Source organism: Pinus tabuliformis, chromosome 2_1 (genome assembly GCF_031772625.1).
Source record: "Pinus tabuliformis cultivar Carrire ecotype Pingquan chromosome 2_1, CPIR1, whole genome shotgun sequence".
Taxonomy (NCBI): Eukaryota; Viridiplantae; Streptophyta; class Pinopsida; order Pinales; family Pinaceae; genus Pinus; species Pinus tabuliformis.
Window position 1 is genome coordinate 327,230,841 of NC_142299.1, and position 15,996 is coordinate 327,246,836.

Sequence of the window (15,996 nt, forward strand, 5' to 3'; positions counted from 1 at the left end):
TGTTGCATGTGCTCCCAGGTTGACCAGTTCCCTCTAGGACTGAGCAATATTGATTTGCATGCATGGGATACTTTTCCCGAAAAAGAAAAAAGAAAAAAAAAAAGAAAAAAACATCCCTTGATTTTAGGGATCCATTTTTAGCAGTTAGAGGTTACATGCAAAAGCCATTTTAGAAACCTCCCACCAAGTGTCGCTTTTTCCTAGATTTGTGGCATGTGCATCATAAGCCTCGATCTTATCAAAACTTATTTATTTGACGCTTCAAAGCTCATTCCCCACATCGATCTTGGAGCTCTCACATCCCACATTGTATCTAGGAGCATTCAACACACTCAGCTCAGCTTTTTCCAGGTAAGTCCACTTTTCATGTCTTTTGCTTCTTTTCTGTCTCTTTTTGTATTTTAGCTTGTGTGAGTGTTGCTTTCTTGGTTTTGTTGAACACATGTTGTCGTTTTAATGCATGTTAGCTTGTAGAAGCATTGTTTCAGGTTTTTCAGTGCATCTCACTATTCTCGCAGGCATGACATTGTTTATGCACTAATAGTCATCGTTGCGACGACTCGCTTCACACACATGATTTTTTTCCCATTTTCTAAATCTTGCACTAATTGTTTGCATGCATGATCATTCACTCTTGTTTTCACTTAGATTTTCCATCTGTTCATACTTTTCATGTGTTCAGTCGCCCGTCGGTGGGTTTGGGTTGCCTTGGCCTAGACCTGGCCTTGCCTGACTGGCAATGCACATTTCTGAGAGTGAAGGCTCTACCTTCCTCCCAAAAGTTGCACAAAGTTGGCCCACCACTAGCCTCTAGGCTTTCTCTATGCAATTCTAAGAGGCAGTGCCTTGCTAGCCCCCGAAATTGCGCAAATGCAGTTGTTGGTTTATAGTCACTGCTTACTGAAACTGCGCAGTTTTAGTCCTCAGCAGGCCAGGATGGACTGCCCATTGCAAAATTTCAACACTCGATCATCCCACTGATAGTATAGACTGTGCTTTGTGTAGTTTTGGCAGTCAGTCTCCCAGCCTCCCGGTGAAAATTACGCAATCTTCCCAGTCAGTCACCTAGTTATGTTGCATGATAGTCCTCAAATTGTTTTGGTTTTCAATTGACAGATTGCTTGCCATGAGTGTTGCTCTATCTCCAAGTGTCACGGGTGTTCATCTGTCTCTTAGGAGTATAGGTACAATCGCCTCCAAGAGAGCAGGGTCAAAGGACACCGTTGAGAGCACAACTAGAAGTATAGTTGAGCAAGTCTCTATGAGCTTACCTACCTATGGAGACACCAAGTTTCTCAAAGAAAAGGATATCAAGATGAAATGGCAGGACATCAACAACACCTTTCAAGCACATTTGAGGAAAATATGGAAGACCGTAGTGTCTATGTCAACATTCACAAGTCTAGCTTGTACCGGTTTGCATGCAGGTATCTCGCATTTCCATGCACGTACATGATCCACTGGATTGTCTTACGTATTGATCCAGAGTCAATGGTGTTGAGTAGTGTTATTGGAACACAACTTGCTACCCTTAGGGCGAAGGAATTTTAGGAGATGTATCACTTGCCACGGCCAGTGATCACGATGGATACACCCTTCACTAAATCCATTAGTAGTGCAAACTCAAGAGATATCTTGAAGAGCTGGGTGAAAGAGCCAGCCAAGTTTAGGACAACACCCAGCTAGGTTTACAAGACAAAGATACTGCAGAAGGAATATCAACTCCTGTTCATCTTTGTATGCCACATACATGGCCAAGAGAGCACAAAAACCTTCCCACAGAGTTGGGTGATAATGTTGGATCAACTTGCTAGTGAAGGAAGACCTTGCAACTCATCTGACATGTTGGTGCTCAAGTTGAAAGAACAGGTAATAGAAGGCTGGCATCTGCCTAAGGGTCAGCAAGCCAATATATACATGTCCTCTTACATACTGGATGCATTCTGTGCCCGTCTGCAATTTCCAGGCTTGGGTTGGGCATGGACACCTTCAGAAACCTATGTGCACCTTATTGCAGGATTTTCTTCGAATGCAAACTCTGTGGAGTTATCATACAATTATCAGACCACTTCGTCAGCCCGATGCATAGGATGATATTTGAGCAGGATCCACCTTGCATGTCGCATGTAGTGATGGAGGCATTGATCGATATAACAGATTGGTATGCCTCACCCCTTAACACCTTCATATAGGTGTATAGTGCAGAGAAGGCTTCGCATGTTTTCCTGAAGTTTTCCATGGACAAGCTCGTCATGCAAGAGTGTCATATCACATATTGACAAGGTTGTCAGTGAGACTACACAAGAAGAATAAAGCATCTTGGCCCGATTTTTCTTTGCGGATCAAGTTGTATGAGATCTGAAATCTCAAGCATGCTAAGGCCAAGACAAAGGAATTCAAAAGATTCACCTTTGGCACCAGAAGTTTCAATCCGCATGACCCACATTTCTTAGTGAAGTACCACTGTGTGAGAGTGCAACATCCTTGTATCCACGGGGCGTGTCATTAGCCTGAGGAAGAACCATGGAGATACTGCTATCACTTGGTGGGCTGGTTGCAGGTGTTAAGGATAATCATTTAAAACTAGAAGCGATTTCTTCAAGTTTGGGTGGAACTTATTCTCGGGTTTTCTTTGGAGTATTAGTCATCGACCTCCAAATTTAGCTATTCTGCTAAAATAGCAGAACTATTTAATTTACCTGATATATGGAAAAACTTTAATTTTTCCACAAAACCAAAAGGAATTAAAACCCCAGTTCATAAACTTATCACGTCTGCCACTCCACAAACCTTTAGTGCATTAAATCTCTGCCATTGATCTCATTCCTCAATCCGATGGTTGTCGCGTCACCCGCTCGCCAACTAGCTTGGCCGATCCCCAATGTCGATCAATCCTGCTTGATCCAACAACTATCACATAATCTCGCATGGATTCTTTCATGGTGCATAACAAGTCGAGAGCGTGCGAGAAAAGTGGTTTTCCCATGCTACATGTCAACCATTAAGGGTAATCGCGTGAATTTGCAAAATACCACTTACCGCTTTGAGACCACGCGAGATACTTCTTATGCCTACGAAGACCACTCTTCTATTCTGATTAACGTTTGCGCTTGTTGGCACACGATGACCATTAGATCTGTTGGATCTATCTGATTGGATGATTCAGATCTTTTCCTGGGTTTCTCGTGAATTTATCAGGTTTCCTCACCAGACTTAGCACCTCCGCCAAGTTTAGTCTGTCTCTAAATTATTTAAATACACAGTGAGTGAAGATTTAGATGCGACAACACAAGATTATACAAAACTCAACAAAACTTAGAAATATTTCGAAGGAAATAAAACCTCCAGGATTTGACCATTCATGCACAGTATTCACAGAGATACAGAGAAATTCCAAATTTTACATTCCAATCCTCCTCAACCAAAATCCAGCCAAAATCTATCAAAAATCCCATTCTACTAATTCAAAACTTACATAAATACCTACTCATACAACAATCAGATCCTAAATCAATGGATTGAATATACCTAATCCTAGATAATATCTAATCTGCATGATATTCTCCTCAAGAATCTCAACTAAACCTAAATACTTGAATTAATTACAAGATAATTCAAATCCTTGAATTCTAGCTAAAGTCCTATCTAGAAAGATTTGTAAAGTGATAACTAAAGGATCCAACTCCTTTGCTTGTAATGTTTTTTTTTTTTTTTTTGGAAGAAAATTTGAAGTCTTTTGTCTTCAAGCCTCATGCTTCTGCATCAGACTCCTAAGGACAAAATTCTTCATGGGATCTTGTCCATGAGCTCTTCTCAGAGAACTACCCAACTTCTGTAGCATGGCATCTGTCATCCAGTAGCATCAACAATTGGTTGATCTTTCCACTTGATCAAATACTGAAAATACTCTTATCCTATTGTCTTTTTAAACAATATCTTGTCTAAAATATTTTCTGGCTACAATGCCTTTGCTGTAGGTAATTGTTTTTCCCAATCGACCTCTTGTTCTTCTTTATCTTCTATTGTATCATCATCATTTCTATTCTCATACCTGTACAAATCAGTAACATTGAAAATTGGAGATATTCCAATGTCAGGAGGTAATTCAATTTCATATGCATTTGCAAAAAATTTCCTCAAGACTTTGCATGGTCCAATTTTCTTAAATTTTAACTTGTTATACTCCCTTTTTGGAAATCTTTCCTTCCTTAGGTGTGCTAAAACCAAATCTCCAACCTCAAAATTAACTTCTCTCTTCTTCAAGTCTGCTATGCTCTTGTACTTTATGTTTCTACCCTGTAACTGTTGTTTTACCCGTTCATGTACTGCTTGAATTTCTGAAGAAAAATCTTCTCTTTTAGAACTTCTCTTTTAAGATTTTCCAAAGTCTCTTAATTCAGACACTCCTCTTGGGTGCATTCCATAAATTATATCAAATGGAATCTGTCCTGTACTCCTGTTAGGAGAATCATTATAAGCATATTCAACCTATCCCAAAATTTGATCCCACTATTTTGGATGTTCACCTGCAAGACTTTTCAGAGGATTACCCAAGCTTCTGTTTACAACTTCAGTCTATCCATCAGTCTGAGTATGATACGCTGAATTGAAACTCAGTTTAATACCAAGTTTCTTCCACAAGGTCCTCCAGAAATGACCAACAAATTTGGTGTCTTTGTCTCAAACAATGCTCTTAGGTAACCCATGCAACCTTAAAATCTCCTTAAAAAATAGATTAGCAACGTGAGTAGCATCATTGGTTTTATAACATGGAATAAAATGTGCCATTTTAGAAAATTTGTCAACCACAACATAAATTGAATCATCTCCTCTTTGGGTTTTTGGTAAACCCAAAACAAAATCCATACTTACCATATCCCAAGGTCTATCTGGAATAGGTAATGGAACATACAAACCTGTGTTTTGGCTCCTTCCCTTTGCATACTGACAAACTTTACAATTTTTTACATACTTCTCCACTTCATATCTCATCTTTGCCCAAAAATAAAAGCGATTCAACTGTTCACAAGTCTTGTCTGCACCAAAATGTCCTCCAAGTCCACCATTATGTTTCTCCTTGATTAAATTTTCCCTCATACAACAAGTTGGTATGCACATCTAATTTCTTTTAAACAACAATCCTTCTTGCAAGAAAAAATCTAGCCACTTTCTTCTATCTAACAAAACAAGATTTTTACACGCTTCAAATGCCTCTTTAAAATCTATATCTTTCTCATATAATTCTTTAAGAAAATCAAAACCCAACACTTGAATTTGACTTTCTTGAAGTAGGATACTTTTTCTGCTTAAGGAATCTTCAACTTTGTTTGATTGGCCATTTATATGTTTTAACACAAAATTAAAACTTTGAAGATATTCTACCCATTTTGCATGTTTTTGACTAAGCTTTGGCTATTGCATAATGTACTGTAATGCATGATTGTTTGAATAAAGTATAAACTCTTTAGACATCAAATAGTGTCTCCACTTTTTCAACGACTGTACAACTACACAAAATTCCTTATCATAAGAAGAACATTTCTTCTTCGATTCATTCAGTTTTTCATTGAAATAAGCTACAACTCTTTCCTCTCGACTTAAAACAACGCCAATAGCTTCTCCACTAGCATCACATTTCACTTGAAAAGGTTTATTAAAATCAGGCAAAATTAAAATAGGTTTTTCAGTGATCTTTCTTTTCAAAAATTGGAAGTTCTTTTTTCCATCAATAGTCCATTTAAATGGATGTTTATCCTTCTTTATAGTGTTAATAATAGAAGCATTGATCTTACAAAACTCCTTATGGATTTTCTATAAAACCTAGCAAGACCATGAAAACTTCTTACCTCAAAAACACTTTTCGGTGAAGGCCACTCTATGATTGCCTTTATGTTCTCTAGATCCATCCTTAATCCATCAACAGAAACAACAAAGCCCAAATATACCAACTCTTCCTTCATGAATGAACATTTCTTTAAATTTAGTAGTAACTTTTCTTGTTGCAGCTTCTATAAGACATAACTCAGATGTCTCTTATGTTCCTCTTTAGATCTATTATAAACTAATATATCATCCAGATACACTATTACAAATTTACCAATAAATTCTTTCAGCACTTCATTCATAAGCCTCATAAATGTACTAGGAGCATTTGATAACCCAAAAGGTATTACCATCCATTCATACAGTCCTTCATTTGTTTAAAAAGAAATTTTCCATTCATCTCCTTCTCTAATCCTCATTTGATGATACCCACTTTTTAAATCCAACTTTGTAAAATATCTTGCTCCACTTAAACAATCCATCAAATCTTCAATTCTAGGTAAAGGAAATATGTACCTAATTGTTATTTTGTTGATCTCTCTTGAATCAATGCACATTCTCTAGCCTCTGTCTTTCTTTGGACTCAACACTGTTGGCATTGCACAAGGACTCAAACTCTCTCTAACCAATCTTTTATCTAATGATTCCTAAACCTGTCTTCTGATATCTTCATTTTCTGTGGGATTCATCCTGTAAGCTACTTTATTTGGCAGATTTGCCCCTGGAATCAAATCTATATGATGACTGATTTTTGCAATGGGTGGTAACTCATTAGGAAAATCATCTACAATGATATCAGAATAATTTTCCATCATCTCTTGAATTTCAATTAGAAAATTAGAAGTTTTAGTGGAAATAATTATTACCTTGGGTTTGCAAATCAATGCAAAATTTGCCTCATTCTCTTCAATCTGCTGCAAGTATTCTTTTCCACTCAGCAATAGAGTCTTTGGATCAGATTTTCTTGATGCATCCTCTTCTTCCATAGGCAACAATGTATGATTAATACCATCTTTACCAAATTTGTATGTGTTCTTTTTCTCATCATGCATAGCTCCTCTGTGATACTGCCAAGGTCTTCCCAACAATATGTCACACACATCCATAGGCATCACATCACACAGAATTTTGTCTTTGTATCTGCCCAACTGCAACTCAAATTCACACTTTTCATTCACTAACAAATGATGTCCTTTTTGAAGCCATGACACCTTGTAAGGTGTTGGATGTTTATTTGTCTTTAATTTCAACTTTTCCACCACTTATGTAGAGACCAAATTATTGGTGTTGCCACTATCAATAAAATTTGACAACATTTTCCTTGAACCTTGCACACAGTCCTAAACAAAGTATTTCTTTACGCTGGTTGAACAACTTCCTTTGCTGGCTCTAACAAAATTTTGTTAACTACCAAACATTCCCCTTTCTCTGGTACAATTTCTTCTTCTAGCACCTTTGCTACTTCATCTTCAGTCTGAGAAACAATTACATTTCCCTGATTTGTCCCTGCATTTTCTAGGAACTCATAGGATCAATGTCCTAGCTTGTTACATCTGTAACATCTTATTTCTCTTCCTCTACCTCTGCCTCCTCTTCCTCTGAAAAACTCCTTCTGCCACTTGCATCACCTTCTATGGGTGTATGTTGATTCAAGCTACTGCTAGCTCTATCTCTAGGTGTTGTAGATCTTCTTCTACCACCTTGACTTCCTCTTCTTTTGAAAGTACCTCTACTTCTAGCATACTGCTTCCTCATGGGTTTTCCTTCAGCCTTCAATACCATTTGATAAGCCTCTTCTACTGTTTTAGGAGACAACACACTTATCTCATCTTGGATCTCCATTCTGAGACCATTTATATATCTTGCAACCTTCTCGTCTGTATCTTGAATTTGTCCAACTCTTATGCTCACTTTGTAAAATTCCTCTTTGTATTCTTTCACTATCAAAGACCTCTATCTAATATTATGCATCTGTCTAAATAATGACTGTTGATAATCACTTGGAAAAAACTTACCTCTCAACTTTGCCACCATCCTGTTCCACTTTTTAATTGGCTGCTTACTAAGTCTCCTTCTTTCTGCCTGCACTCCATCCCACCAAAGTGCTGCATGTCCTTTCAATTTTGTGACAACAAATTTCACTCTCTTTCCTTCTTCCATTTCTTCATAGTCAAAGAATTTATCCATGTCATTAATCTAATCTATCAACTCCTCAAGGTTTAAACCTCCTGTATAAACTGAACCCTCAAGTCTGGGTTTAGATGTGGATCCCAACATTGATTTAAAGAATCTCATTTCAAGAGTAAATTTTGCATGTTCCTCTTCTTATACAACTTCAACTTCAGGCTCACTGACATCTCCAACACTTGCGTGTCTTTGATTTCCCATTTCCACTGCTTCTAATCTAGATTGCATATGTTGCATAGCTTTCAACACTTCAACATTTGCAACTGGTCTTCCTCTTCTTTGACCACCACCACGACTTCCTCCTATGTTGGATTTCTTTTTCTGATCATTGAGATCCTGTTCAGTGTCAATAAGTTTCTTTGATATCACTAATGGTGGGTTGGTTGCAGGTGTTAAGGATAATCATTCAAAACTAGAAGCGATTTCTTCAAGTTCGGGTGGAACTTCTTCTCGGGTTTTCTTTGGAGTATCAGTAATCAACCTCCAAATTTAGCTATTCTGCTAAAATAGTAGAACTTTTTAATTTACCCGATATATGGCAAAACTAAAAGGAATTAAAACACAGTTCATAACCTTATCGCGTTCGCCACTCCAAAAACCTTTAGCGCATTAAATCTCCATCATCGATCTCATTCCTCAATCCGACGGCTGTCACGTTACCCGCTCGCCAAGTAGTTTGGCCAATCCCCACCATTAATCAATCCCACTTGATCCAACGACTATTGCATAATCTCGCGTGGATTCTTGTATGATGCATACCAAGTTGAAAGCGTGTGAGAAAAGAGGTTTTCCCGTGCTATATGTCAACCATTAAGGGTAATCACATGCATTTTCAAAATACCACTTATCGCTTTGAGACTGCGCGAGATACTTCTTACGCCTACGAAGACGACTCTCCTATTCTGATTAATGTCTGTGCTTGTTGGCACGTGATGACCATTATATATGTTGGATCTGTCCAATCGGACGATTCATACCTTTTCCTGATTTTCTCGTAAATTTATCAGGTTTCCTCGCCAGACTTAGCACCTCTGCGAAGTTTATTCTATCTCTAAATTATTTAAATACACAGTGAGTGAAGATTTAGATGCAACAACACAAGATTATACAAAAATCAGAAATATTTTGAAGGAAATAAAACCTCTGTGATTTGACCATTCATGCACAGTATTCACAGAGATATAGAGAAATTCCAAATTTTACATTCCAATCCTCCTCAACCAAAATCCAGCCAAAATATGTCAAAAATCCCATTCTACTAATTCAAAACTTACATAAATACCTGCTCATACAACAATCAGATCCTAAATCAATGGATAAAATCTGCCTAATCCTAGATAATATATAATCTGTATGATATTCTCCTCAAGAATCTCAACTAAACCTAAATACTTGAATTAATTACAAGATAATTCAAATCCTTGAATTCTAGCTCAAATCCTATCTAGAAAGCTTTGTAAAGTGACAGCTAAAGGATCCCACTACTTTGCTTGTAAGCTTTTTTTGTATTTTGGGAATAAAATTCGAAGTATTTTGTCTTCAAGCCTCATGCTCCTGCATCATCACTTCTCAAGGCTCAATGAACCAGTCAGCATAGTTGTAGAGTGGTTAGTAAAGTAGAAGGAAACATCATCTCAGAGAGCAGCATCATCAGCAGCAGAAGAGGGTAGAATACCTGTGTGCAACAAAGGCAAGATAATGGTTGTTGATAGTGAAGAGGTAGAGTGAAGCTGAAAGTTCAAAGAAGATCCACTTCTGTTGAAAGAAAATTTGGAGATTGAGGCTAAGAGGTGACAATGTGACTGGAGAATCACACAAAGTTAAAGAAATAAGAAGAGGATGGATGAAACAGAAAAGGAGTTGCAGGAATTGAAGCAACAACTCAAAGAAGAACAAGAGGTGTACAGAAGAGAGAAGGAAGTGCAGCAAGAATAGGTACAACAGGAGTTGTAGCATGCACAAATTGATGAAATTGCACCCATACAGGTTATAGACTCATCTGAGCATCTGACACAAAGCAGATAGGGTGAGCAGTCGTAGGAGCATGACCTTTCTCAAGAGATTGAATAGATTCTAGAGAAGATGGACACAGACATGGTTCAACGAGAGTTAAATCAAGATATTGACCTCATCCCTTATAACCAGGAGGTCACCCCATTGGCTTCACTAGATCCAGAAGAAGAGAAAGTCCCAAGAAATCAAGGAGACACAAAAATCCTTGAAGACAATTTGGAAGCGAATATGCATAAAATATCTTTCAATAAGCCACAACACAGAGTTGTGAAGTCACGCAGAGTGCCTACTTCGGATGTCCATGCATCTCTTATGCAATTTGAAGAACGAGTGATCATGTCCAATGTGCACAAGCATACAGTTGCATTGGTCGATGCTACCAAAGCATACGTCGAAGCCACCAGCTCGAGTGTTAGATTCTTGATACCTAAGAACAAGTGCATGGCTAAGGTACTATAAGCGGCCAAAGCAGGGAGGAGAAAAGGTTACAACATCTGCTAGAGAAGAGTTGAGGAGAGCGATACTAGATGAAGTGTCGTCTCTTGAGACAACCATGTAGAAGTTATACTCGAGATTCGTCACCATGCATGAGTCAGTTGTCCATCTCAAGGGTTGGTAGCACCATTTTGCTAGGAGAGCATGCATCTTGTCAGATCTACACACTGCTTTCCATCACATGAAAACATGGACAATGAGGTACAAAGGAGCCCCATTTCACTTGCCTAGGATGATGAAGCCAAAGGCGGTAGAGTTGATGCCACGCATCCGGAGTCAGTTCTGGAACTATGAGGAACTCCCATAGTTTATCACCAGTTTGCAGTCTTCACATGCATGGGTGTTCAGGAGCATGAATGTCATTGTGCACACACATACGATCCCATCCATTAGCACACTCACTGAGGAAAATTAAAAGAACCAAGTCTGACTAGAGTTGGACATGTACTTTGATGAGTTGATGCACGTAGCCACCAGCGTAGACTTGGAGATCAACGCAGACACTATGCAACAATATGTTGTTGGTCCAGTTGCACTCAAGACTAATATACGCATGTTATTAAACGAGTTGGATAGAGGTACCAAATCAATGTACCTAGATGCAACGAAGGAAAGAGTTCGCTTTCATAAGGATGTCACCATAGAGCACACAGACACCATCAAATACTACCAAGCTTGTCATTAGCTCGCCATCGTTGATCATTATGAGGATGTTGAAGAGTTAGTCTTCCCACAGTTGTTCGAGTCTTAGTGATGTATTGCATGTCTTACTCAAGCCTATTTTTGTCTCACATGATTACATGTGCAGATTGTAATGTAAACATGTTGTAACAGCGAAAGACTAAGTGTCGATAGTAGAATGTAACAGTCATGTAGTAGTTGAAGAGTCATGAGGATATGTGAAGAGTCACAAAGGGGAATGTCAAGGGTCACCCCACCCTTTGCTATTTATAGAACCTCATAACTCATTGGACAAGCTTTTGGGAGCCAATCTTCCTAAAGGTGTAACTTAGAGAAAGCTTGGATTGTATTGTAACGAGCCTTGGCTTATCCACAATGCAGAGCTAATACATCTCTTTGGAGGAGCAGGCGGCAATGACTGTAATGTTCTGTCATCAGGGCTAGTGGAAGTCTTGGTTGTATGTATGATTGGATCTTTCACTTTATTAATATAACATAGCCAACATGTTTCATGCATATCTTGTTATTGTAGTTCGGCTATCTTGGTTACTTTAATGATGCATGTAGTTGTTATTTCGCATGTATGTATGGACTATTCCGTATGTGTTTGTATGAATCTTATCGAAGTGTGTTGCTGATAAAACCCATCACTTTGGATTGTTGGCTATCCTTATTTTCATCTCATGATGTCTTACTGCTCGTGTGTCCCCTTTCAAGCTGTGTGTTATCAAAGGTTTCTATGTTGCACACTCACTCCCCCTTCCATGTGTTAGAGCCTTTCATGCACCTTCTTTGACTTGCTTCAAGTTCACACCCTTGCTACCAACAAAGACATCTTACTCACCTCTACGTGCAACCATGGTCAAGGGGATACCGTACTACACACTGTTGGGACTCCTACACCAAACGGTTTGAGGTATAGTTGGGACTCCTTACCGGGGAGATCCCCTGACATGTTGGCAGGTCCAACACTGTCAACACTTGGACCACTTGATATTAATGTATACTTCCAAATCTTTCAAGTTTTTACAGAATTTTTTATGCATGAATGTGTCTTTGATGTCCTTCGACGTGACCTGAATAGAATTGTCTATAAAGAACTGTGTATATACAAATATGGGAATGCTAGGATTTGTAACTTCTACTTCTTCTTCAGTGCTTCCTTCTTAAGCATCTTTGGAGGATACTTCATGTGTAGTGGGAGGTATCATTCCAATAAATGAAGAAAGCATAACAATACTAGCAACTTGAACACCTGTATGTGGAAGTACACTCATGGCGACAAAGATTATCTTTACAAAATATTCTATCTATTATAAATGGTAACTTAGCAAATCATATTCATAAAGCCATAAAATTTAGCTGAAATTATCATTCTATCAACGACGGGACATAGCTACTTGTACATGTAATAAATCTGCATAAAAATAAGGAGGGTGCACCATCAAAGCATGAAAGAAGTTCAAGGGTCATTAAGTAAGAGGGAGATATCATTAAGGGCATAGGGAACATTGATGAAGTATGAACTAAAATATTTTGGGCGTTCAAGGTGTGCTCATGCACTCAAGGAGGCTAAGAGGGTGCAAGGGCACACTCCGAAGAGACGAAACGGTTAGATTTTAGGCCTTCAGGCCTTCAAGGTATGCTCATGAACTCAAGAGAATAAGGAGGGAGTAAAGAAGCATACTGGAGAGACGAAGGGGAAAACACTCAAGCCTTTAGGGTGCACTCATGCACTCAAGGAGGGTGTAGTTGTTTGTGATGAAGGAGTGCACTCTTGAAGAAAACTTGTCATTCTAGGCACAATTTTATGAGATAGTTAGGCTTTGACTTCTAGAAGTGTGCTCTATATTGAAATGGCTCAAGGACAAGTTCAACAACAAGATAGAATGTTAAAAATGTTGAGAGGAAATATCTACAATTTTTTATATATTCTTTCGCAATCATGACTACAAAATGAAGAGTTAGAGAATATCAAGACTCACCACCTGCAACAACAATTTGACACTTTAGAAACAAGAACATATTGAAACGCCAATAAATAAAATGAAAGGAAGTGAAACACGAGTAAGGAAAGAAATATCGACAACAAAAACATCAAAGGAAACCAATAGAATTGACATGTAAAACTTACTTGGAATGAATATCGACGAAGAGCTTCTTGATCCAAAGATGTGCACCCAACCCATATGAGAATGATTATGAGAAAGAATTATTATCCAGGTTTATTATAAAGCATCACATGAAAATCCATTCCATGCATGTTCACCACTTGTCGATGAGTGAATGAGTTAGTTAAGCGAAGTGAAGTGGGCTCCTATTTTCTAGGAGTGCGCCCACATGCAACAAGAAAGTGCATGCATGAGTTTTGAAATGGTGCATGTCTTCGTGTTAAAGGAGCATGCTCAAGTGAGGGTGCACTAGCTGAGCATGAAGGAGTGTGCTCAAAGGAGGGCGTAGTTGTTAAGCCTAAAGGAGTGCGTTCAACAAGAGAGCAATTGATCGTGATCTTGAAGTGAAATTTTGCTTTAAAAGTGTGTTTTCTTGCTTTTGTTTGATTTTTTTTTTGTGTGCATGGCGAATACGGCTAGTTACCAAGTCAAGAAAGCTATGACTTCACCTATATTTAGACAAGATGACACAAGCACCTCTAAGCATAAGGTGACAACACTTAGAACTCATTGACTTAGGAGGATGTGACACTTAGAGAAAACATAAGAATAGAAAATAAAACAACATGACAACACTACACAGCTTGTAACGACAGTTCACATAGGCTCCAAATTGAGTTAGGAAAAAAATTTAGAGGATCGTTGTCGCAACGAAAATAGTATGCAAACCCACCTAGGGTCCATGAGTTATGGTAGATAGGTCTCCTTTGGTTCCCCTCAAAACTACATCAACAATAATCCCCTGGTAGTCTTTAATGGAAAGGGAGGTTGAGTGGGTCTCATTCCACTCCCTTTACCTTGTATTTACAGCTTGGGATAATAATATATTTTAATATTATTCTTAAAGTTACTTTAGGAATGCTTTAACAATAATAATTATTTGGCCCTAACAACCATACTAGGCAAATTTTGAGGTCTAAAACGAGCCTCCTATGAAAAATGTACAACGAAAATAAACTTTATAAGAAAAAATAGGGTTCAAGATGATGATGTCAATCATTGGGGATGATTCACCATTTTCGGAGTAAAAAGTAGAAAGATTAAAAAATAATAGAATAATAAAAATACTTTTTCAACTCATATTTTCAACCTAACTCCCTTAGGTTTTACTCAAATTTCAAGTGGGAGTACTCATTGGATGAAAAATTTAATTCCTTATTCAAGGAGCACCCATGTTGCATACTTTAGATGTACCTTTCTACACGAAAAATGAGAAATACATGAAAAAATGTGATTGCAATAATGTTTTTCATGTATTTCTCATTTTTCGTGTAGTAGGGTCAATCAAAAGTATGCAACATGGGTACTTCTTGGATGAGGAATCAAATTTTTCATCCAACAAGTTTTTCTACTCGAAATTTGAGTAAACCCATAAGGATATAAGTTGAAAATACAAGTTGAAAAAATAGTTTTTTCTTTTTTCCCTCTAAAATTTGATGATGTATTCTAATCTTATTTTATTATTTCCACTATTATTTTATAATTTCCTTAGGAGGCCCATTTTAGACCTCAAAATTCCCCTAATAAACTTGGTTCCACTGCCTCATCTTTTCCTTTTTGTGAAGACTTATCCCCCCATACTCTTTTCATCCCCTAGTTTGAAGTTGTGGTGCACTTTATTATTCTAAATATGTTTACTTAATTACTAGACTCATTGGAAATTTAACACACTAAATCTCTACATAAGCACCCCAACGTCAAAACAAATTAGTAAATAGGCTCACCATTCTAACACATATATACTCACATAGGCATGCAAGGGCGAATAGAACATGGCTCACCAACCAAATTAACATATAATGGTTCACCAACCTAAATACTGTATATACATTTACAAGACCATTTAGGGGGTAAATCAAGGGGTATTACATCTTCAACTATTGATTCATATAGGATACATATTGATACCCATTTGTGTGTGTAGATGTATGGTTGAGTGGATGAGGACTAGTAGTAGGAGTGATAGAAATGCATTCTACTTGGCTAGAGTTAGTAGGGAAATGATAGGGTTTCCGTGATGATGATGTAGGGATAACATCACAAAGGTATTAGTCACATCTAAATCTATATTCCAAGTGGTGATAGACTGTAGGGTTCCATGCATAGGTAACCTATGACAGAGACTAGACATAGTTTTGTTAGGCATCTTAGAGGCAAGTTAGATAGACTTAAGAGAGGAGGTCGTTGATTCCTATGCAAGTATATCAATTGAGTAGTGACCAATTTTGAGGTGGGTTTAATTAATAAGAGCTAGAGTGAGGATTTATAGTGGAGCCTCAATATAAATATGTATGAATGTAATGGATTAAAAATTCCTTAACAAAAATATCACTTGTAAATTGTTTCTACACTTAAATGAATCATGAACATGGTAAACATTATTCAATGACACCATTAAGAGATAGGAATCAATATAAATGCTAAGGTAATGGACTAAATTTGAGCTTCATTGGAAAGCAATATAATTATAATGGCATACTTTGCATGGTTAAATTTTGTCGCTATCCTTAGGTGTACACCACTTGACTAGAGTAGTATCTATGAAGTTGAGTAAATGACCCAAGGCATGGAGGTAATATTTTGAGTCCATTGATTAGTATCATTGGAAAAATTGATGTAATATGTT